The sequence below is a fragment of the Bos taurus genome, chromosome 9 (genome assembly GCF_002263795.3).
Source record: "Bos taurus isolate L1 Dominette 01449 registration number 42190680 breed Hereford chromosome 9, ARS-UCD2.0, whole genome shotgun sequence".
Lineage (NCBI taxonomy): Eukaryota > Metazoa > Chordata > Mammalia > Artiodactyla > Bovidae > Bos > Bos taurus.
This window is the reverse complement of record NC_037336.1, coordinates 38,607,733-38,633,974: the sequence shown is the minus strand read 5'-3', so window position 1 is coordinate 38,633,974 and position 26,242 is coordinate 38,607,733. Positions and strand designations below refer to the sequence as shown.

General features: G+C 41.8%; 1 protein-coding gene across 5 annotated transcripts in view; it reads right to left on the bottom strand.

Moving 5' to 3' along the window:
• The window catches only part of FYN (FYN proto-oncogene, Src family tyrosine kinase), a 212,087-nt gene that overhangs the window by 146,986 nt on the left and 38,859 nt on the right, over positions 1–26,242 (bottom strand). Inside the window, exon 1 of one of the 5 annotated variants that reach the window (NM_001077972.1) lies at positions 4,865–5,104. The exons of the other annotated variants lie outside the window; for them this stretch is intronic. The gene's annotated coding sequence lies outside the window, so the exon portion shown is untranslated. Of the gene's footprint in view, positions 1–4,864; positions 5,105–26,242 lie in introns of those variants that run through there. 5 annotated transcript variants of the gene reach the window in all.

The window sequence follows — 26,242 nt, the reverse complement described above, 5'->3', positions numbered from 1 at the left end:
CAAACCATAGTCTTGGACTCCTGCAGTCTGTCAACTGTTTAAATGCTTTCCCAAGTAACACAGAAAAATGGTGTATATTTTTGATTGCATAAGAAACAGATCTGAATGCTGAATTAGAAGGAATGGAAATGTTTATAGTTTTAATTGTCCAAAATGCCTTTCAATTATACTTAACCTTCACTCTAACAAAAAATTCATTACAAGTAAATATCAGCACAAAATTCTCCACTAAACCACTATTTTTTTTTTTTTTAATCTGGGTAACCACTCTCTTCCATTGTTGAATGATTAAGTACACACATTTGCTGAAATCCTGTACATCCTGTACAGTTTTAGTATGGTTCCACTTCTGTAAAATATGTATCTTTGAGGAAAAGTACTAGAATAAAACATCTAAAAACGAGAGACATTTGTTGTCTCTGGATGATGGAATTTCAGTAAAGAAATTATATCCTTTCCTGAGGGTTTCTAATTTTGCTAAAATTTCCCATAAGAAAAAATGTAATATTTATTGATCATGTATTAGATGCCAGGCAGTATGCAAGTTTTTTTTTTTAATGCTTCACGAGATAGGTATTATTATTATCCCTGCAGATGTGGAAACAGAGACCAAGGCAACCAATACATGAAGGACGGAAACCTGAACTCAGACGTGTCTGTCTCACAACCATTTTGCTACAACTAAATTTCATTTGTAGCTGGAAGAAAAAAGAAAACACTTAAATACAAACGCTACAAACCCAAGTGAAAAGCTATATGGAGACAATATACTTCTAGGCATTTATATCAAAGATTTTAATTAGGTACTCCTTAAATATCTCCATGATTTTTAAAATATTTTTAAAAGTATGATATCTATTTGAAAATGAAAGGAAATTAATCAAATCTTACATGAACTAAAACCAACAATCTAGATTTAAATCAGTACTAACACTTACATATCTTCTTTCAGTGAAGATCCAGTCACCAAACAGACAACCCCTTATTGATTCTAACCTACCTGATCTGACTGCAAAGAAGAAAGTAAAAAAGAATCTTTCCTTGTGAGAGGGATAAACTTAAGACTCAAAGAAAATGGTGCTCCATCAATCACGTGAAACAAAGAGTTGGTAGCTTGGTCATGTCCGACTCTCTGTGACCCCATGGACTGTAGCCCATCAAGTTCCTCTGTTCATGGGATTTTCCTGGCAAGAATACTGGAATGGATTGCCATTTCCTTCTCCAGGGTATCTTCTTGACCCAGAGATCGAACCCAGGTCTCCTGCATTTCAGGCAGATTCTTTACTGTCTGAGCCACCAGGGAAGCCCATAGATCATGCGGAAGCCATGATTTCTTAGTGGCTTAAAGTCCCATCCCAAGTACACTACAAATCAAAGAAATGTAAGTTACAACAGTGAAATACCATTTTTCACCTATCCCATTAACAAAGATGATAATGAAAGAAAAGTACCACCATAAGAGTACTGAAAAACTGGCACCATTGCAAACTTTTAGTAGAGTGTGGTTATACAATAAATATGGATGAAACTCCAAAATGTACCAACCCACTCATCAACGAGTTTTCTACCTAGGGATTTATACTAAGGAGAAAATTTAAGTATGCTGTGTGTTGTGGTATTGTTTGTTCAAGGCAATATTGCTTATAACATAGAAAAACCAGCAGTAATCTATATATCCACTCATAGGGGAGTTTACTTCTGCATCTGCAAAATCTGGTTACTACATCTAGAACTAAAAATAAATATCTGGTGAATAAATGGCACAATGAATAACTTAATGGGATACAGCTATATAATTGAATTCTAGACCAGCAATAATACTTCTGATGTAGCTATATTCAGCATTTTGTTAAGTGATCAAAACAGACTACAGAGTTGTCTTTTGGTACAATCCTATTCATATAAAATCATATATATACCTGTGTACTACTATATCTGTGTAGATATCTAGAAGGTCAATACAGGTGGGAATTTTTCACTTTTTCTTTATACTTTTATGTATCATTTGGACTTATTTAAAAATATTAGCTACATTTTCTTTTTGGTTGAGGAGATAGTGTGTGTGAGTCGCTCAGTCGTGTCTGACTCTTTCTGACCCCATGGACTGACTGTAGCCTGCCAGACTCCTCTGTCTGTGCATGGAATTCTCCAGGCAAGAATACTGGAGTGACTTGCCATTTCCTTCTCCAGGAGAATCTTCCCAATCCAGGGATTGAACCTGGGTCTCCTGCATTGCAAGCAGATTCTTTACCATCTGAGGCACCAGGGAAGTCCTTTGGGGGCTTGAGGAGAATCCTACTTAAATTTGTATCCCAACCACCCTACTAGGGAGGAGGAGAATACCACTAAATAATAGATGTTATTCAGAGGATAAGATTTAAGACAATTTGATTTTCCTTGTTTTCTCAAACACTGCTGTGCTAGAAGTTCTCTTTTCTACTCCCATAACATGCCTGAAACAGAATGAACACAAGGCACATCTGTTTGAAAACAGTTGCAATCAGTGCCCTGGTAACCATTACACTGAAGAGAAAATCTCCGTAAAAGATATTTCACTACTTGGGCTTTTTCTGTCTAGAGCCCTTCTGAATCCAGCCTTGTTAACTTTCTGGACAACCCTCCTAGCCCAGGGATGCCCTCCTGGGCTCAGCGCGCATCCACGTGCAGTCATCATTCAATGCACTCCATCTGTTAGCTCCACACACAAAGACCTCAAGTTATCTGGCAAACAAACATTGCTTTTCTTGAATGCTAGACTGAGATTAAAAGTGTATGGCTTGTATTAATAACTAATGGTTTCTGGTCATTTTTGTTTTCAATCCAGGAGAAAATACAAGCATTGCTGATACACAAATGACGAAGTGTTTCTCTCTGGATTCAAAAAAGGGCAGCATGATTCCTCCACTGAGGCCCTGTCTGATGACAACAGGGCCCAGCTGCAATTCTGGCCAGCCTCTGAAAGCAGGAGTCAGGGTCAACAAATGCTACATCTACACACGTGCCCTGAAGAATCAGCCAACTGTGAGAACGATGGAGAGCACACACGTGAGCTGATGACTATAAGCCTCCTCCTCTGGATGTCATTTATCAGAATTACAAACATTTGCTGAAATGTATCCCATGTCATGCCAATGCATGGGTTCACCAAGTCAAGAATAAGCTACATATTTTGGCCCTGTAGTATTTTCCCTAAATTATCATGTGCAGAGTGACAGCAAGATGGAGGGTTGAGACAAAAGAGACCGACCACCAGAAGAACACACACCTACTGCTTCCCTCCTTATAATTCCTGGGTGCAGCATCTATCTAGCAGCAACAGCAGGCAGCCAACATGCACAGCATTCTCAATGCCTCAGTGTGAGTGTGGCTGGCTTGATCTTGATCAGATCAAGCTGACTATGGATTTAGGGTTGCAAATCCTCTTTAAAAAGGAAGCATTGTATATGAAGATGAACCTCCTGACTTGAGCTTTGAGTTACATGTCCAGGGGTGGTGACAGTCTGAGATCACACCTGTTTGATGCTGGTTGCATTCATATGCAAGACGCGAGGCCAGCCTGGGACCTGTGCAGATGCCCACGGGCCTCCTGAGAGAGGAGCCCAGAAGACAGCTTGTGTCAGGGGCCCGGCTCCACTGTGGGAACAAGCACTTGCCCTTCCGCCTGGCTCCTGCCACCGCTGACTAGTTTTCCCTGATACTGCGGTCATGTGCCTCGTCTACTCAGAGCTGTCTGCATCTGAGCCACAGCTATTTCCTGAGGGATATAAAACTCAACAAACTGCAAATAAACAGTACAAAACATGATCTCATGCTGTCACGCCGCTGTCTCTCTAAACTGTACCATCCTGGCGGCTCCCTGATTTACAAGTGTCATTTGACACTCGCTTTTCCCTTCCAGCGACTTCTTGCCCCTGCTTTTACCCATGTCCATCAACTCCCTCTCCCACTTAATGTGTCCTCTCCAATCTTGCGCCAATGCCCACGCGGGGCCTCTGCTCTCAAGGTCACCAGGCTACAAGTGTTCCTAGAGTTCACTGGCAAGTTAACCTTCCTTGTTCTCAAGAGCTGAACACTGTCAGTGGGTTCCTCTGTCAGTCTTGGCTGTCTGATTGATCTTCTCTTGCCCAAACTGCCCTTCTATATTTGTTAATTTTGGTCAGGGGTACAGATATCATCCCAGGTCCAGAAACTCAGAGTGGGTCTTGTCTTAATCTCTCTTCTCTCATCCCCTACATCCAGGCAGGCTGCCACCATCAACCCTGGAGATTCAGTCTTCAAACAGGCTTGTAGTTCATTTAATACAGGTCAAAAAAAAAAAAAAAAAAATCCCCAGAAGGAGTCTGTAAACTATAGTACAACACATAAATTCAGGATGTCAGCCTGGGCACACTCCTTTCACCCCATTTCTGTCCTGTGCCAAAGGCATTCAACTCCTACTCCGGTATTTCAATCCTGTAATATGGTACATTGTAAGTTTCCATCTAGAGCTTGCTTGGACTGTTTTATGACAGTCCCTTGAAATCAAATGTTCTTTCCTCTCTTTAAAAACACAGCACTTGAGCCACCTTCCCCAAGACCTTGACCCAGATTAAGCTGAGTTTTAGCCACTTCAGTAACCCCTTGGGCAGAATTTTAATTAGTTTAACAGACCTGTGCGCATTGCAGAGGTCTTTATATAGTTTTCATTTTCTTCTTTATTTTCTAATTTGTGTTTGTTTATTGATTTTTCAAACATGCACAAGTAGGGACCAGGTCTTGCTATGGGTTGTTAGTGGCCAACTGATTTCAGCTTATTATCAATTAGTCCCACCGCCCCCACTTTATACATGAATACATTTTTAAACTATCGTTCCCACACACTCACCCTTGGTGTCTCCTCCAGAGAGTCTTGTGATGAGAGAGTTATTAACGGTATTTAAAACTCTCATTTCGACTTGGGAGCAAGAAATGCACCCACTCCTGACAAAAACAGCTTACGGATGAATTCCAAGTATCCAAGTGTTATTTTTTTCATCCCACAAACCCAGGGACATGACACGACCATGACACAAGCCTGGGTGACATCCCACAGCCATCAGATGATAGATGTTTTCGTTGGTTTCTCCTTAAATCAGGGCTATCAACAGCGGCATGAATTTGAACGAGAGCCCTCTACAATAGTTCTGACAAGGCTCCCTTCATAAACCTCAACTACTTTCCTACTGAAGAAATGCTCTATTAAGTCAATTCTGTTTATACAATCATTGTGCATTTATATCTTTTTAAAGATAAAATGAAACTTTTATGAAAGATGAATTGTATGTACCCAGAGTACTATCTGCCTTGGAAAGATGCCAAAACACATACTCATTTAAAATACACAAAACAAAAACCACCAGCCACCAATACTTCTCCCAAGAACACAAAAAAAGTAGTATACAGAATTCTTTTTTGCATAGTAGGGTGATCTTTTTAAAAAAATTTTTATTGAAGTATAATTGATTTACAATGTTGCATTAATTTCTGCTGTACAGGAAAGTGACTCAGTTAAATATATACATTTTTTTAATATTCTTTTCCAATATGTTTTAATACAGAATATTGAATATAGTTCCCTGTGCTATACAGTAGGACCTTGATATTTATCCATCCTATATATAATAGTTTACATCACAGTAGGGTGATCCTACTGAGGTAAGTAAAATCAATAAATATCGCTTTTAGGAAATAACCTGAGAAATAGGTTAACTGTGTCTTACAATAATTATGCTAATACATAATTTACTACAGAACTTCGGATATTTTAGTTTGATTTTAAATTTCAATGCAATTTAATATTATACATAAAGTATAAATTACAATGATCTAATTGAATGGGCAAAAACACCAACGTTCATTCATTCATTCACTCAGTCACTGAATATGTATTGACAAGTGTTTTGATAAGAACTGTCCCTAGCAGCTCACAACCATAATAACAACAATGTATTAAGTACTGCAATTATCCAGTAGGTTATGCTGGGAAGCACCAACATTTAAGAAACTGGCAGATCACAAAACGGGTAAGGCAGAGATCTGTTTACACTGACCAGGGTCCTCTCCAAGTTAAAAGTTAAAAACAGTATCTATAAACTGATTTTATTTGTGTTAAACCACAACACACAACAGATTACATGGAAAAGGGTCAGGAGAAGAGATCCATCCAGGGATTAACCATAGTTTTCTCTGAGAAAGGCAGTGGAAAGGAACATAGTTAAAATAAAAAAAGATTACCTTTTAACATACCTCTGCTATTGTCTGAATTTCTAAAATAATCTATGTAATTCAGGTAACGCTTGTATAATGAAGAAGTAAAAGTAAATGAAGCTCACCACGGAGGCAGCAAAGGAGGCTGAGAGGGATGAGCTGGAAGCAGAAGGAAATCCTGATGAGGGTGGAGCCCATATGGGAGGACGGTGTAGAGAGGGCATCTGGAGGAGGGGGAGGACCCAAGAAAGGACACGTCAAGGACAGGGAGGAATCCCCAGTTTGGACTATGGCTCTTTCAGGGGAAATAGAAGCAAGCAGGGCGGGGACTTTCAGTGGTTAAGATTCCACGCTTCCACTGCTGGTGGTGGTGGGGGGGGTGGTGTGGGGGGGGCCACCGGGTCCATCCCTGGTTGAGGAACCAAGACCCCATGTGCCACACAGCACAGGTGAAATGTGGTATGAGGGAGGGAGCAGCAGGTGTAGCTCAAATGCCGCAGACAGGTAACCTGCACGAGCCAAGTGAGCCGGGAACAAGCAAAATTAGGCTGCCCCCACCCTCCTGTCTTCTCCATGTTGCCAAATAGGTTCAGAAAAATACTCATCCATTTTGTAAAAATCAACACTACAAATGTGATCATGAATGGCAACCAGCACTGGAGGCCATAGACTTCAGGTGTATGAACCCACAAAAAGGGCCCAGGAACTGCCTACAGGGGGTAGGTGTTGGGGTGGCTAGGCAGCTCCAGCCCTAGCATTGACTGTCAAGGGATGATGCTGGCCCACTGTGGCCAGAGCATGCTATTTTTAAAGAGAAGTCATAAGTTTGGGTTTTTTTAAAGTGTGAAGTATCCTGACTTTAAAAATGCTGGCCCAGACTTTTACAATACACTGGACTCGGGAAAACAGGCCTGTAGTCCATCTCTATAGCATTGTGACTCTTTGTAAGCCTGGTGTTGAGGGGGAAATGTCAACTAAAATTTCTCTGTTTCTCCTGAAAGAGCCCTTTGTCTCTAGGCTAAGAGCATAGACCTGGTAGATAAAAAAACCATTCTCTATTTTTACTTTTAAAAATATCCAGTATTTGAACTAAAAACTCTACTTTCCTATAAGAGTTTACATCCTCAGATACTCTGCTGGTAAACATTTAATGCAAACTCTTAATATCATGTCCACATAACCGACCTCAGCTAACTGTTACAGGTGTTAAAATGTGTGTCTGGATGGGAAGCATGAATTAACTGGCACAAATTTTTAAAAGGACAAAAAATGAGGAGGGACCAAAAATTCTCACAGAAAATATATGAGCATGCAAGCTGACTCTCAGTTTATCAATTTCCTCAGGAAAGAACTTCCCATTTGCAGATGACTTATAGTACAACACACCCAACAGTTTCATTAGAATGCTATTTGTAATCAGTTCATCATACCACTATGCTTCAGGAAGTGAAAGCAAGAAGTATATAAAACCAACAACTATGCATATAGAACATTCAGAAGTCAAATAGCGTTTCTAACTGGGAAAATAACTGGGGAAGTGTAGCACTGCCATAGAAGAAACATAGTGACCATTGTGACTCTCAAGTGAGTGCATAAGCTTTGAAAAATCTTCATTATACACTTCTGAAAACTGAAAACCATGTATTGCAAGAGGTGAAGAATCTATTCCGTAATGACTCGTATACGATAACATCATTGGGTGGATCACTGTCATAGAATCTATTTCAAGTTCATTTCACTTTGCTCTGATTCTCATGTTTACTAAGAACTGATGTGGATAATGATAAATATTAGTGTCTCTACTTTCAAATGATTTTCCTCCTGATGGAACAAATATAATCTCAGGCAGGTAGAAAGAGAACTCACATGAAAGCCCTCTGCACGCTAGGCTTAAGTTTCTACTGAAACCTAGGAGAAAGCCTTAACACCGTATGTTGGAGAGCATCTTGTTAACACTGGGTGACGTTCTTGCCTACGGCTCCCTGTGTCTTGGTCTTTCCTTCTTGCGTTCGGTGTCTTCAGTTCACATACTCCCGCACTTGCTTGTCTGTTCATCCTGCCTCATCTACTTTGCCTCATCTTCTCTCACTCATTACTCTGGATTTTCTCTTTGTAATTGTTGAGTGTGACTGTTTTGCTTCTCTGGTTTCCTGTCCTTGCAGGTACCCTTTCCCTTCCTTGCCTAAATTAACGCTAGCTTTCAACCAAGGTATAAACTGCGAGCTAGTGTTAGGTCACCACAAAATGCATCCTTGGATACCTTACCCTTGAGGTGCTTATATCGAGTTCACAGATTCACATGTTGAATCAACATGTTTGTCAGAAAGTATCTTTATTTTTAATTTGTGACAAAGAAACTGCTTAAAATCTCCCATATCCTGTGAAAGCTCCTCCCAGCTCCCATCTCTGTGCTCTGTTCAATTCCTTAGATTGTGCACTGCCTAACTTGAGCACCACCTTGGTCATGAAGTTGCTAAAATACTGAAAGAGTCAGAAAACAATTGCATCTGACGTGTTAGAACAGTGGACCATAGAACTTGCTGGCCTCTGTGTTTCCAAACAAAACAGATTCCACTCCACAGAGCTTGGGGAGAACCTACTCATTTTCATTTAGCTACTAAGCTTTCAAGATCTTGGCTGAAAACAGATGTAACTGCCTCAAGCAAACACCAAAGAGTTTTATCATTGTGTTTCCCACCCAACAAATTTGGCAACTGAAAGAACATGGAACCTCGGGATGTACATGACTTAGAGGCAGCGCCCTGGAGACCAAGCACGGTTTTTATAATGAGATACACCTGGGCTCAAAGCCTAGCATTCTCTACAGCATGATACCTGGCAAGTTACTCGATTTCTCTGACTGTGGTTTTTTTCATCAGTGAAGCAAAGAAGCAAATCCTACCACGTAGGATTGCCATGAGGACTAAATTACAGGAGGTAATCTAGGAGCCTGGCTGGCACAGCATACAACCAACAGTGGTGTGGCGACCAGAAATGAAGAACACATGTGACCAGGCTCCTTCTCGCCCCAGCTGCTGCAGTGACTCTGGCTTAGCCTTCCTGGCTCTTCCCCTTGTCCAGCCTACTGGTAAAGCGTTGGGGGGAGAGTGTATATTTTACAATGCAGAATCAGGAGGAGAGGTGGAAGAACAGTGGGTCATTGTTAGAAAATACCAGTAAGTTTGTCGGGGCCGTAGGGTGTAAGGACAGCTCATGGGGAAGGAGGGACCTGAGGTGCTGCTGTGGATTCTATGACCTCACTGTTGTACTGAACAACACAAGTAAATAAAGCATTTGCTATTTTGAAATGATTGTCACATTATGCAAGCAACCTAAATGTCCATTGACAGATGAATGGATAAAGATGATGATGTATACATGTACAGTAGAATATTACCCAGCCATAAAAAAACAATGAAATAATGCCAATTGCAGCAAAATGGATGGACCCAGAGATGATCACACTAAAGTCAGACAGAGAAAGACAAATATCCCATGACATCATGTGTGTGGAATCTAAAAAGATGATACAAATAAATTTATTTACAAAACAGAAATAGACCCACAGACATAGAAAAGCAACTCCCAAAGGGGAAAGAGGGAGGGAGGGATAAATTGAGAATTTGGGATTAACAAATACACACTACTATATATAAAACAGACAACCAACGAGGACCGACTACATAGCACGGGGAACTATACTCAATGTTTTGTAATAGCCTTCGAGGAAAAAGAATCTGAAAAAGAATGGCGTGGCATGCATGCTCAGTCGTGTCCAACTCTTTGTAATTCCATGGACTGTGGCCCACCAGGCTCCTCTGTCCATGGAATTTTCCAGGCAAGAATACTAGAGTGGGTTGCCATTTCCTCCTCCAGGGATCTTCCTGACCCAGAGATCAAACCCACATCTCCTGCATTTCCTGCATCGGCAGGTGGATTCTTTACACTGGTGCCACCTGGGAAGCCCGAAAAAGAACAGATATGAATGCAAAACTGAATCAGTTTGTTGTACATCTGAAACTAACACAACACTGTAAGTCAACTGTACATTAATTTTAAAAAGAAAAATAAATAAAAAATTAAAAAGAAATTATTGTCACATGACTGTTATCTGTTTGGCCCTAACATGAATCATTAAAACTGGACTATGTAGGTCTGGATACATACAGGTTAAAGGAAGTACTCTACTGGTTTTATCATTACTTACTTACACAGACTTGGGAATGGAGGTGGTCCCTAAGCTTGAGGGAAGGGGATGTAAAAACAGCTGAGCCGCCCACTCCTGGGCAGAGGAGTGCAGGGAGGTACTGAAGGCGGGTGGCCAAAAGCAGAGTGTGACGCCAGGTCCTATTAGCCACTCTTGACTCATCCTGATTCTGGCGAGTCACTAGCATCTCTGTGTTTCAGTTCTTCCCTCATAAAATGGCAGGATGGGAAGGCTATATTATTATGGCACACCAGTTGGCCTTTTAAAAGTGAGCTGGGATGCATGCCAGCAGCTGGGCCTCCCAAAGCTGGCTTGTACCTGCTCCTTAAGCAGTAGATATGCATGTGCCAGGTGTACACACACATGTATGAGTATGTGTGTGTTTGTGTATATGTGAACACATGCATACTCTCACAAACGCTGGGGCTGCTCCCGAACAAACCACTAAATCATTTAAAAAGAAAGCCTTTGAAAGGATCATCTGGCAAATCCCTCTCCACCCAGATAAGAATATACCTCATTCTAAAAAGACAGAGGACTTCTTTTTTTCCCTAAAAATCTCCATAGGAGAGGTTTGCAGCCTCCCATTAATGTACTTGATTTTCTAAAAACTCTCATATGGGAAAGTTCTTCTCTGCTACATTTAAAAAAAATTTCACTGCTGCCTGCATTCCCAATTCCTTTTACCACACTATTTTGATTTTGCCTAGAACATATCACTTTTTAACAATTATATAATTTGCTTAGGTATTAATATTTACTGTTTATTGTTTTCTGTCTCACCTCCTTTCCCCCAACCAGAATAAGGTACCTTATCCCAAGTACCTAGAGCAGTGCCTGGTTTGGACTTGGTACTCTATACATATTGGTAATTTGAAGCTGAATTATTTCTCTAATCTTTGATAAAATCACAAATCTACAGAGCTGGAAGGGACCTTAGAAAGGAACCTTAAAAATGCAAAAATTAAGGCCCCAGGAGGGTAGGTGGCTTGCCCGAGGGTATACACAGAACTTCCCAAGCCCCTTTCCACTTTACCTCTGCACCTCCAAACAGAACTGTGACCCTGGGGAAATAATCTGGGTGGGAGGCAGCCAATGAGAGAAGCCAAATCTGAACTCATTTAAAGCAAGAGAGTCAGAGAGAATAAGGTACAGCATCTATTTACAGAACAGTAAAATCTCTTAAAATAATGATAATAATTTGTACCTCAGTAGCCACTTTCATCTAAGAATCTCAGAGAGCTTATGAAATTCTCTCCCTACAATGTGTGGCATCATTATCAGTACCAGCTCTCAGACAAGGGAACTAAGAAGCTGAGTGTGCTATGGCCGTCCTGCAGGCTGTCAAAGCTCTCTGGGACTACAAAGCCTCTCCATGATTTTATGTCCTCATTCTTATCAACATCAAAAACAGCTGGATAAAGCTACAGCCTCCTGGTTTGTTTTCTTTTGTTGTTATTGTTCAGTTGCTAAGTCGTGTCCAACTCTTTGTGACCCCACGGACTGCAGCAGGCCAGGTTTCTGTGTCCTTCACTATCTCTCAGAGTTTTTCTCAAATTCATGTGCATTGAGCCAGTGATGCCATCCAACATCTCATCCTCTGTTGCCTTCTTCCCCTCCTACCCTTAATCTTTTCCAGCATGAGGGTCTTTTCCAATGAGTTGGTGCTTCGCATCAGGTGGGCAAAATATTGGAGCTTCAGCATCAGTCCTTCCAGTGAATATTCAGGGTTGATTTCCATTAGGACTGACTGGTTTGATCTCTTTGCAGTTCAAGGGACTCTCAAGAGTCTTCTCCAGCATCACAATTCAAAACATCAATTCTTTGGCACTCAGCCATCTTTATGGTCTGATTCTTATATCCATACATGACTACTAGAAAAACCATAGCTTTGACTACATGGACTTTTGTCGGCAAAGTGATGTCTCTGCTTTTTAATATGCTATCTAGGTTTGTCATAGCTTTTCTTCCAAGGAGCAAGCATACTATTCAGGCCCATTTCAATTTTTAAGCCCATATTTAGAGAAACAACCCAGGGCATTCGGGTGTCCAATCATGTAATGCCTCCTTCCAGCTCACCAACAGTTGGAACTTGACCACAAGGACATCTGAGGTAGCCAGCAGCTTTGGGGGCTGGGGAATTTGCTTCTTTCCTCAGTTTACTGCCCTTGCTCTACATATCCTTTCCATCTGTGTGAGGCAAATCAGCTCTGTTGGAATATTAATCTATCCACACAATTAGAGTGTTTACACTCATCCCTCAATTACTGAGGAACCACACGAAGGGCCAATGAGATGGAGTCAACACAACAGGCCCCAGGGAGGAGCCCATCTAGATTGTGACCAGGTGGCATGCTCTCCATTTCAAGGGGAGGAGGAAACAGTGGATTCTGAATTCTAAAACTTCTCACTGGAAAGCTTGCTCCAGGTGCCTCATTGAACGTAGGCAGATGGCCTTACCCTTCTTTACTCACTCATGGAATGACATCAGAGCCACAGCAGCCTCTATAACCATGCCACATATGCAGAGGTAGTTCCAGTGGAAGGACTCTTATTCTGGTTTGCTGTGTACCATGAGCTTTCTCCCCTTCTGCAGCTCCTGGGACCACACTGCTGACCTTGCCCTTGGACTGGGAGCTTTGTGGCCCAACTGCCAGGCAGCATCCTGAGGTCTGCCAGCCCCCTGGAACAAACGGAAATCCTTACTGAGCTCAGGATTTCCCACTGTTTCCTGAAAGTGCCATGTTCTGTGGGATACTCAAAGGAATAATGTGGAAAAGCTGTGAAACTTGAATTGAAAAATATCTTAAACAATGGCAGTTCCACACACAAAAAAATAAAAATGAAATTCCCTTGTGATCCAGCAATTCTGCTTTTGAGTATATACCCTCAAAATGGCTTCCCAAGTGGCACAGTGGTAAAGAGTCTGCCTGCCAATGTAGAAGATGTGGGTTGGATCCTTGAGTCAGGAAGATCTCCTGGAGTAGGAAATTGCAACCTGCGCCAGTATTCTTGCCTGGAAAATTCCATGGGCAGAGGAGGCTGGCAGGCTACAGTCCATGGGTCACAAAGAGTCAGAGATGACTGAGCACATACACACCCTGAAACACTGAAAGCAGGGTCTCAAAGAGATGTTTGCACACCCACAGAAAAAACAGCACTATTCACAGGAAACAGAAGTTAGAAGCAACTCAGGTGTCACCTTCAGTTGCATCAATAAAAATATGTGGTATATACATACAGTGGAATATTACTCTGCCTTAAAAAAAGAAGGGCTTCCCTTGTGGCTCAGCTGGTAAAGAATCTACCAGCAATGTGGGAGACCTAGGTTTGATCCCTTGGTTGGGAAGATCCCCTGAAGAAGGGAAAGGCTACCCACTCCAGTATTCTGGCCTGGAGAACTCCATGGACTGTATAGTTCATGGGGTTGCAAAGAGTTGGACACGACTGAGCGACTTTCACTTAAAAAAGAAGGAAATTCTGACATGTGGTATAATATGGGTGGGCCTTGAGGACATTATACTAAGTGAAATTAGCCAGTCATCGAAAAAAAAAATACTGTATGATTCCACTTCTATGAGGCGCCAAGAGGAGGCGAATTCAGAGACAGAAAATAAAATGGTGGCTACCAGGGGCTAAGGGAGGAGAGTATGGGGATGGTTGTTTAATAGGCACAGACTTTCAATTTCTCAAGATGAGAAGAGTTGTGGAGACTGACTGGGCAAACAATGTGAATATACTTAACACTATTGAACTAAAACACTTAAAAATGATGAAGATGGTAGATTTTACATCACATGTATTTCACCACAATTAAAATATACTCAATGGTCTTTGGAGAGGAACTTCTCAGAGTCTTTAAATGTTCACGTGCACTGGGAATCCCCCAGAGAGGCATCCAGCAAGCAGTTTTTCCTGGCTTATCTGGTCACAAAACCCGGTTTTAATTTTTTTTTTTCCAACAGATCATCCCATGGGACCAGAGTGCTTCAGAACACACTTAACAAAACACTGAAAACTGTTAGAAAATAGGAAATTCTATTTTTCATATTTACATAAAGGAAGGCAAGATTCCAGAGCCTGAGGCCAGATTCTCAAAACAGTTGTAAGTCACCACATCCTGAGACAGGAAAACCAGAGCCTAGCCTCAACTGTGTCACACTGACTAGCCACATGGCCTCAACTAAGCTCTACTTTTTCTCTTCTGACATAAGTTCAACCTATGTCACCAGTCTGTGGCAAAATCTAATGAGGAAACATATGTGAAAGATCCTGAAAAGTATCGAGTTCTGTTCAAAAAGTAAGATCATTACTAAGTTCTTAGGTACACTGAGGTGCAGCAGACAACACCAGGCAGCATTAGAGCTCAGAATATCTCTTAGCACCAGACAGGCACTAATAATAGAGATGAAAGAGATGGGGAAAGAAGAACCACAGGCTGAGTAGTCCTTTAGTGCAACAAAAAGGGAGACCAGGAGTCAGTCAGAAAACACAGGTTCAAAAGCTGATTTTATTGCTGTCTGACCTTGGACTAGTCATTTAACTGCCCTGACTCTGTTTGCTCAGCTGTCAAATGAGATACTAGGAGATCACCTCAAAGGTCACCCCCAGCTCTACGAGTCTATGAAATACTGAACCGATGTGCCAGGTCCCTGTACGGCTCCTTCGCCAGACACTTGATTGAGTGCCTGCCCTGCACTAGGGTGCAGAGGTGAGTAGATCACTGATGAGCAAAGAGGAAGACACTGGCATCAGGCTGTGCGCATGGGGGGTGGGGTTTCAGGGACTTATATACTTGTGAATTATTATTAATAATAATTTGCATCATTCTCCTAGACCCTTGCCCCAACACTTGAAAAAAAAAAGTATCTTTCTTGAACTATTGACTCAGTTGTGTCAGGTAAATGATGGGAGGAAGAGAGGGGTGTTGCTGAATGAACAGAAATAAGGCTGCCCAGTTCTGGGGACCCATCTTCCCGCAGGTTCAGTGACTAGAAAATGAGAGATGCCCAGCCACTGCTTGTCAGCAGATGGGACAACCTGTCTGAGCTTCTCTCTTGGAGGGGCAGAGAGTCCCCGGTGCAGGAAGATGGGAGAGCAGTGGCTGAAAAGGAACACGCAGGGACTCAGGCAGAGGAGGAGTCCCTGGGGGCAGCGACCCCCGGAGTGAAGGAGCTGGCGGGTTTGAATTTGCAGTGTGTGTTGACAGAGAGTCTCCAGAGGTGGCTGAGCAGGGCGGGACTCAAGAGAAGGTGTGGCTGCGTGAGGCTGACCACACACACCGCAGACTCTGAGTCCCCAAGGAGGGCAGGGTGAAGGGAGGAGCGTCCAGGGGAGAGGGGCGTCCAGGGGAGAGGGACTGGGACAGTTTCAAGGACAGCTGTGAAGGCTGGCTCTGTGGTGAGCTGATAAACAGCAGAAGGGGTGAAAGCGGTGGCTCTGTGAAAACACATGGGATAAAAAGCTATTCATGTATTGGATGCCTGGAGGAAGAGAGCAGCTTGTTTTTAGTTTTGGGGGAAATGGGGCCGAGGGAGAAGTCGACGAGTACCTGTAATGACTGAGGAAATCACAGGAAGCATGAGAAATCAGCAGTGATGGAAAAGGAACCTCTGTTCCTGTCGCATTTAAACTGAGTTGTTAAATGAAGATACTGAATAAAAACGTCCTATGGAGAAAAGGTGTAAATAAAAATATCTCTGCAGACACACAGACATGGGAGAGATGAGGCACGGCCAGGGGTGGGGCTGTGTGTGCGCACATCCGGAGAGGCTATCTGTACAAGTGGCATTTTGATCAAGGAGTCATATCTTTGGGTCCATGACTGGGCACATTCGGGGAGCCCAGAGACCTGCTCCTGAATAGCACAGTGTATCTGTGTTTGTGTGCATACGTTTTTCTGGATGGAGGATTCCTAGCTTTTTCATTTGGTGTGCAAAAAGACCCCCAGACAGTGGTTTAGCTGGTATTAAAATCCTCAACATTGGATGGGAAACTTCTCTCTTATCCACTTGACAAATGTGTCATATCAGAGCACATCAAGAATAAGGTGCTAATGTTGTATTTATTACCAAATGTAAGAACCAAGGAACCAAGGAATATTATCTGTGACAATCTGTTATCTTGTCACAATTAAGATATGATAACACTCCAAAGACTACTGACATTGGCACACATGTTTAACCCAAATCTTTTAAATTAAAAATGTTAAAAGCATACTCAGGGTTTTGCAAGTACAAGTTTCTTGCAAAAAGTTCACTATGTACGGTACCTTAATATAAGGGTATCTGGACCTGTTAATTTTCACAGTTAGATTCAAAGACTTGACAAAAACACTGATTGGAGCTACTTTAACAGTCATGAAAATTTCCCCAAAAGGATGTTATCAACTAGACTATGCAGTAATGACTATAAATACATGACATGCCTGCGTTACTATAAATAAATATTGCATGTTCTCCCAACCCATTTAATTACTGTTCACCTAAAGCAGTGCAATTAAGAAACTGTGTTAAATTCTGAAAATGGGAAAAGCCCTCCTATCTCTCTTAGGTAGTTTTACAATCCTAACAATAGAGTTAATGAAGCCTTTTAAAAGAAGGACAATTACATTAAAATGACCGGGGCATGTAAAAATTCATTACATAGATCCTCCTGCTGTCTGATGGATTAAATGCCTCATCATACTCTGGAGAGAAGTAGGAACAAAGAATAAAGAAAAATCACAACTTTCTGAGTTAACATCTTCTGCGTGAGAATTCATCTGACTTTGAAAATCACTCAGGACTTCACCCAACACAGTAAGTGCAAAGAACATGTCTGGTATCAGATAATAGCATGGTCTTAGGAGTGTGGATTGGCTTGTTGAATACAAACTGACATTACAATCCACATAATGATGCGAAACAACAAGTTTATAAAGCTTCTCTCTTGAGAAATGTTAAGGGCTACAAAACAACGTCCACACCCCCAGGATTGCCTAGGACTGCCAGCACCCATTATCCTCAAGTTCCTGCCAAAGACAGTACCAACTGGCTGATTTTTGCTAAATGTATTCCTAAGTGTTTATGTTTTTCAGTTATTATACACAGAACTTTCTTTAACTTCATTTTCTACCTATTAGGTGTTAATCTATGGAGACAGAATTGATTTTTGTATATTGGTCATCTTGTATCCTGTGACTTTACAAAGTTCAATGATTTGTTCTTCCTAGTAGAGGTTTAATACATTCCACGTGTGTGTGTGTGTGTGTGTGTGTGTGTGTGTTAGTCGCTCAGTCATGTCTGACTCTTTGCAATCCTATGGACTGTAGCCTGCCAGACTCCCCTGTCCATGGAATTCTCCAGGCAAGAATACTGGAGTGGGTTGCCATTCCCTTCTCCAGGGCATCTTCCCAACCCAGGGATTGAACCCGGATCTCCTGGCATTGGCAGGCAGATTCTTTACCATCTGAGCCACCAGAACTTGTCTATATAAACTGGCATGTTGCCTGCAAATAAAGACAACTTTACTTCTTCCCATCCAATCTCGAGCCTTTTATTTCTTGTCCTTGCTCTCTTCCTTTTTACAACAACCTATAGGAAGTCCCTGCTGGGACACTCTGGTTTGCCTTATGCCAATTTGGGCCCTTTGTCAGGCCATGAAGATTGGACTGTGTAGAACTGTGGCCTTGGACAGAAAGATCCTCATCCTACCACACTATCTGCAGAAGACAAGGTACCTGATTCAGAGCCTCCAACTTTAAGGGATAAGAACTCACAGTTGATTTTCTCTGGTTTAATTACTTGGGTCTCTCAAGATATTGACACGTTAGAAAAAGAAATACTGAAAGGAATCACTGAATCTTTGAGATTTTGAGCTAGGAGAGCCCTTGGAGATTAAACCTCTCATCTTACGACAAAAATGAGGCTCAGCCTGTCCAGTGACTAGCTCAAAAGGCAGAGGGCGAGTCTGCTATTCTGGACAGGATGTGAACTGAGAGTTGAGAGACCTGGATTCCAGCCTTCAGTAGGTCAGGAAGGTCCTCTGTTCTAACAGACTCTAGGAGTCTAGGGGAGAGCTCAGATACTATGTGTCTTATTCCAAGTAGAGGGGACGACTTGGGACCATGTGAATATGGGCATCTTTTTTTGAACTCTGGGAAAGATTACATTTTCCACTGCCTAGTCAATCTGCATCTGGCTATTACTATTAAGAAATGAACTTTCCTCTCCCTGCCCCCAGTAAACTTACTCTGAAATAAGCTAGAAACTATGATCTCATAGAGTATCTCTGGTTCCTCCTGTTTACATCAACTGTTGAACATGATCAGTGCATATAATCTCAAAGTTTACAAAGCTCCATTTAATATCTTAGAGGTTACACACAGTCCCTAGGGATCCTGGTTGAATTCTTCTCATATATATTATTTGTACCTGTCTCTTAGAAGAACTTGGCAGAGCTAAGAAAATCACCAGCTTGGTTAGCAAGCATTTAACATGTTTCCTCTTCACTGGCCAAGGGAGGTTAACAAGGATGTCCTTAAATTAGCAAGCATATTTCTGTCAATCAAACGCATGTATTTGAACAGCTGAAATTCTAAGACTTTAGAAAGTCCAGTTCTTCAAATTTCCCCTCTTGTGACAAAAAGCATTCTTACTCATCACTCACTTCTCTAAAATAACCATCAGTTGTCACTGCTAAAAAAGAAGTTTTAAGAAGTCAAAAGTATTTACTAAGATCAGAGTGAGGCCCCAACCAGACAAAATAGAAACCAGACAATAAAAGAGCATCACTCATAGCTGTTGGGTGTGTGCTGGGCGAGGCCTGTTTCGACAGAAAAAGGAAAGCTGGAGAAGAGGACAGGAACCACCAAAATATCTACCTGCACAGGGGGTCTTCAGAATATCATGTCATTTGACAACAACCCTATGGAGGTAAACATAACATCTTTAGCTCCTGAGGAAGCCAGTTAAGTAGCTTGACCACATGGTCAAGCAGCTGGATAGTGGTACAGGGCAATCTGAATCCAGGTTGATCTCTCTTTCCACTCTTTTAATTAATTTTATTATGAAAGTAATATAACCACACTGAGAAGAAAACCCCTATAATCTCATTTACCCAAGTACAACAACTAACATTTGGGTATAATTTTTGTAGGCTTTTCTTACCCATGCATTTAGATTTCAAAATTAGGATTATATTCCACAATTCTGTATTCTGTTCTTTAAAACTTAAATTAAACATCTGTCCAACTTATTTAACAATTTTTATAACCATCATTTTAACTAATACGTAATGTTACACTGAACAGATGTGTCATGGTTTACATAATGAGATCTCACTTATGGAAAATTGAGGTTCTTTTATATATTTTTGGCAAAGCACAAGCGTTATTTCCAGTATATAATGTTGCTTTCCCAAATGTGTAATGTCACCATCAAAAGACAAGACCAATCAACAGATGATGAAAAACTACGATTGAAATATTTTGAAAATGCCACCATCACAGAGCTCTCTGGCCTGGAATCAAATAAATTGGATGAATGCTATTAATAAAGGGTGACCCAAAAATAACAAGTTAAAAAAAGCTGCCCTTCTGAGACGCCAGAGAGCACGTGCTTCTAATGGCTTAATGCTCTACTTTCAGTTTCACGGGAATGCCAACAAAAGACATCATCCTCACTCAAATCTCAATTTGGAAGAATGGAAATTCTTTGAAAACAAATTCTATCGGTTTTACGTATCACAGTGGTCAGGATTTGCAAATGCGGTCAAAATGCTCACATAGGACTGTGTCTTATTTCACAGTTAATGTGCTGTGAAAAGGCCACAGACCCATATTTCTCAGGTCAAGTGAATTAAAACCACACAGCAGCTCTGAGTTCTCATCCAAGGTCAGATAAACAGCACTGTCAAACCCTGGGTCATCTACTGAATTTGTAAAATATAATGCATGCTGTAAGAAAAATCCCCCTGTGTTGGGAGGAAAGTTATCTCCCAAGTCTTTGTGTGCTTCTGTGTGGATAACTGTTTTAAAAGCTTGACTAGAATCCATGACACCCTCAGTTTGATGTGGAAACAGACCCTTAAATGCCATGCAGCATCTATGTGCTCCCCAGACAGAAAACTGAAGGTTCCTGCTGATCAGCGGAGACTGAGTGAAAACGTAGTGAACTGGTGTTTCATTCTTACTGAGATGGAACCTGCTCCCTGATGCCAATGTGACCACAGTCCATGCAAGATACGCTTTCACCCTTCCCATAATGGTTGTGTAGGACCTACACGTCCCCTTCCCCTTCACGACCCCAGCTGTTTCTACTCCACACTTTGATGGGGAGTTGTACTTCATCAAACCCTAATGACATCCTTTTCCTCACCAATATTTAGCTAATCATGCATTTCTTCTTCCCTTCGGACTTCCCCTTCTCTTAAAAGTTAATCTGTTTACTCATGGGAATGTCAGATGGAATGTCCAAATATAACCACCTTGAAAAGTATTACCCAGTAAAGCTGAAGATGCATAGACTCTAAGACCCAGAAATTCTTCTCTTAGGTTCCTATCCTAGAGAAACTGCAGCAAGATGAACATACAAGAATGGTCACAGCAGCACTGTTTAAAATAGCACAAAGCTGGAAATAACCCACATGTCCACTGAGAGGAGACTGGATAAATAAATTGTGGTGTATTCATATAAGGCAAGACCACACAGCGGTACAGATGAATTTCATGCCTGACACACCATGCATCAATGGGGATGAATCTTAAAAAATAAACATTGATTGAACAAAGCAAATGGTACAAGAATACCATTTATATACAATCCTGAGGCAAACAAGACTTAATAACAGATTGCTTAGGGAAACACGCTTACACAGAAAAACCAGGAAATGACAAACACAAAATTCAAAACAGTGTTTCCTTTGAAGGAGAGAGGTATGGCCAAGGAGGGACACAGGAGCTTCTGAAGTGCTGGTGACGTTCTAGCTTTTAAGCTGCATTATGGCACAGGGCTGTTGTGTTGTTTCTCTGCCTCTCTCCCCCTTCCTCCCTCCCTGCCCCTCTTGACGTAGGTATATACGTATGTATCTGGCACACACAGACACACTGCTGCATATGTATTCCTGTGCATACATCATAATTTTCCATGTTACACTGAGGGGCCCACCTCCCTCAGTGCCTCCTCCCTGGCACTCTGACCCTCCATGGAGCCCTCAGCTGGGGACTCTGTCTTAAGCCTGCGTGCGCGCTCCATTGACTCCCTGCTCCACTGAAACATGAGAATCACTGAAGCCCCAACAGGATGCTCTTCCTTCCTTCCTTCCTTCCAGATGCACTCACCTGATCCAGGCCACCGCTGATGGGAAAGTAAACTCTGCAGTGACTTCTCCCTCAGAAGTTGGTGGCGACCGTGTTGCAAGGGGACCTGAAATGCTACTCAGGGTGCAACGGAGTGGAGCTGTAGGAGGCAGTGCTGGCCCGGACTTTCCAAGCCCGACCCAACCACAGGGTCTCCTACTGCTCCCGAGAAGAGTGTCAAGTTCATGCCATCGTGTTACTGCCGCCCAGCCTGACTTCCTCTTTGTTCCTATAAAGTTATCTCAGGCCCCTCAGCTCTCAGACACCCAGGCTTCCAACCCTGGCATAATTCTCCATCCTTCTTTCTCCTCTTTGAACAGTAGACCCTGAGATTACTTTTTGCTCTAATCTCAGTTATACTGAGATTATATATACAGATATATCAGGAGTCCTGATCTTGGTATGATGGCCTTAATTTAGACCAAATAAGAGTTCTTATTGGATTTATTTTATTTCGGAAATGTTGATTCTAAAAGCTTCTATTACCTACCCAGAAATGGAAACTGATCAAGTCTTTCAATAGCAAATGGATTTGGCAAATAGTTTTTTTTTTAAATTTCAGTTTGTTTCTTCTATATAGTAGACTTCTTGTGGGAAAAATACATAAATGTAACCACTGTCCTGGAGATCTCAGTCTGGTTAATTTGATTGTTTTTCAAAAATGTTTCATATTGCCTGTATCATAACATGAAAACCAAACTTCATGGCCCCGTTAACTTTAATGGGCCTGTTTTCACTTGATCACAGATATACTAAAGAATGAATATGGAAAAAATCACAAGAAAAGTAAGGTAGAGGTGCAAGGAGGTGACAGGATACTGTGAACAACTCTATATTTAGCCCCATGAGGAGCAGGATAGCAGGGCTCAGAAAGGGGGTCAGGCTCGGTGGATGGCTTCAACAGAATTCAGACAAGAGTTTAGCAATAATCGGAGAAACTGACAGACAAGTCTGAACATGAGGCCAGGGAAGATGATTCCAAAATCTGAGGTGCCAAGAACCTGATTCATGGACATGGTCATAGGAAAAGAAAGGAAAAAAGGAAGGCTCTTGGACAAAGGCATCCAAGTTGGTCAGTTCCTTCAATTGGGGTGAAGAAAGTTCTCAATGATTATGAGCCAGGGGACATGGTAATATAAGAGAAAAAGCAAAAATTAGTCATTCTTCATCTCAAATTTGAGCTGAAATATAGTGATGGATGTTCATGGATAAAGCATCAGTGAAATGAGGGCTGCTTAGAATTCACATACAAACAGGCCTATGGCATACACTGATTTGGGCTCTACACCACCACCCCAAAAGAAAAAAAAAATTTCTAGAATTTCAACAAAAAGGAATACTTTTAATTGTGCTCCTTGGTATGTACCCCAAGAAAACGAAACTTATATCCACACAAAACCTGCACACAGATGTTCATAGTAGTTTTTCCATAACTGCCAAAACTTAGTAGCAACCAAGATGTTCTTCAGGAGATGAATGAATAAATAAACTGTAGGTACATCCAGACAATGAAACATGATTCAGCTCTAAGAAGAAATGAGCTGTTGAGCCATGAAAAATATGGAGACAACGTAAATGCATATTACTAATCAAAAGAAGTCAATCAGGTAAGGCTATACACTGTATGATTCCACCTATATGACATTCTGAAAAAGGCAAAACTATAGAGATAGTAAAAAGATCACTAGCTGCTAGAGGTTAGGGATGAGAGAAGGATGAATATGCAGAGCACAGAGGGTTTTTAGGGCAGTGAATATAATCTGACTCATTGGAAAAGACTCTGATGCTGGGAGGGATTGGGGGCAGGAGGAGAAGTGGACGACAGAGGATGAGATGGCTGGATGGCATCACTGACTCGATGGACGTGAGTCTGAGTGAACTCCGGAAGTTGGTGATGGACAGGGAGGCCTGGCGTGCTGCGATTCATGGGGTTGCAAGGAGTCGGACACGACTGAGTGACTGATCTGATCTGATCTGAATATAATCTGTATGGTACTGTAATGGTTGGTATATGTTATCATGCACTTGTCCACACCCATAAAATGTACAACATTAAGAATGAATGCTAAAGCAAACTATGGCCTCTGAGTGAAAATGATGTGTCAGTGTCGGTTCATCATTTGTAACAAATATTTGTGGAGGAGAAGCATGTGTGGGGGCAGAGGGTACATAAGAAATCTCTACCTTCCTCTTGGTTTTTCTGTGGACCTAAAATTGCTCTAAAAAATGAAGTCTGTTTAAAAAAAACAAAACTTGAAAACAAAAAAACAATTAAGCACTTTTCCTGCCTTGACGAATCTTCCTCTGTGGGGTCTGAAATGATTGTTTCTGAAGCTTTTTGCTTTTTCCTTCAAAAAAAAAAATTACAGTTGACCCTTGAACAGCACAGACAGGGGAGGTTGGGAAGCCAACCTTTCGGGCAGTCAAAAATCTACGTGTAACTTTACAGTCAGCCCTCCTTACCCTTGGCTCTGCATCTGTAGATTCAACCAACTGCAGATCATGCAGTTCTGTAACACTTATTTGAAAAAACTCTGCATGTAAGTGGACACTTGCATTTCAAACCCGTTCTGTTCTAGGATCAACTCTATACAGTGTCTTGTTGTTGTATTTACCGTCTAGAAAACGATGAACGCTAATTATATTTTCCACTGGACCACTGTAGAAATAGAAAAGAAAAGTCACTTGATTGGCTAGTAGCCAATATCAGTAACACCAAATATGAGAAGATATGGCAAATATTATAGTGGCTGTCAAAACTTCTTAGTTCTACCAGCTCAAGGGCCATATTAAAAAAAAGTACTCCTGACACAATGCCAATAAGGCCTCCCCATACCTAAAACTCGGAGAAGGCAATGGCACCCCACTCCAGTACTTTTGCCTGGAAAATCCCATGGATGGAGGAGCCTGGTAGGCTGCAGTCCACGGGGTCGCTAAGAGTCAAACACGACTGAGTGACTTCCCTTTCACTTTTCACTTTCACGCATTGGAGAAGGAAATGGCAACCCACTCCAGTGTTCTTGCCTGGAGAATCCCAGGGATGGGGGAGCCTGGTGGGCTTCCGTCTATGGGGTCGCACAGAGCTGGACACGACTGAAGTGACTTAGCAGTAGCATACCTAAAACTTAACTAATGATCGCTGTGAAAAGTGAAAGTGAAAGACACTCAGTTGTGTCCGACTCTTTGTGACCCCATATCTATAGAAATCTCCAGGTCAGAATATTGGAGTGGGTAGCCATTCCCTTTTCCAGGGCATCTTCCCAACCCATAGATCAAACCCAGGTCTCCCGCATTGCAAGGGATTCTTTACCAGCTGAGCCACCAAAGAAGCCCAAGAATACTGGAGAGGATAGCTTAACCCTTCTCCAGCAGATCTTCCTGACCCAGGAATCGAACCAGGGCCTCCTGCATCGTAGGTGGATTCTTTATCAGCTGAGACACATGGGAATGATGGCTGTAACAACTTCTAAATTTCATGAAGAGGTACTGAAAATGGGAGTTTAGGAAAGAATGGGTACGTGTATACGTATGGCTGAGTCCCTTCACTGTTTACCTGAAACTATCACAACATTGTCTGTTAATTGGCTATGAAAGTGTTGGTCTTTCAGTTGGATCCAACTCTTTGCAACCTGATGGACTGTAACCCGCTGGACTCCTCTGTCCATGGAATTCTCTAGGCAAGAATCCTGGAGTGGGTAGCTATTCCCTTCCCCAGGGGATCTTCCCCATCCAGGAATTGAATGCAGGTCTTAAGTTTTTAAAAAGTTTAAAAAAAATTAACAAAAAGAAAATAAAGTAACTAATAAGATCTAAGAGCTGTTCAAATTTTGTCCCCATTAGCAAATTCACCTTTTTTTTTTTTTGCAATAAGTCTCACATTGATGCACGGGTCAAGCTCTCTGGTATAAGGGGGAAAAAAGGACTCCTTCATCTGATAATAGTATGATAGGCAAAATGGCAGTTACTTTGTTTTTTAAATGACTGTTTCTGCCACCCCTAGTCTCGGAGGACCACTTTTCTTCTATCGATGAACAAAATCTTCCCACACATACACACAAAAAAAGTTTGGTTTGTGTTAAATTACTGTAGCAAAAGATATAATCATGTTGTGAAAAGAAACCTTCCTTTGACAGGAAACCTCCTACCCCGTGTATGACTCTATTCCACAGCATACTTGGAAGTTAGTCAATCCTTGGACAGTATTGCCCAAAGAAAGAGGACAACAGACAGAAGGTGTAAATTATTACAACACCCTCCCTTCATCAGCATCTCTTCACTGACTCCCATTCGGGGGTCCCCTAGTGACTGCAGCGATTTCAGGGCACCCTGCACCTCTCCTTGAGACACTCAGCACAGCCGCAGGTGGAGGAGTGATAACGCTCTGCTTCCCGCACGGTCACCACCACACAGCTCGTTGGACGCCCCGCCAGGACTCAGTCAAGCCCCTGGGCCCTCTCACTCTTTCTGCTGCT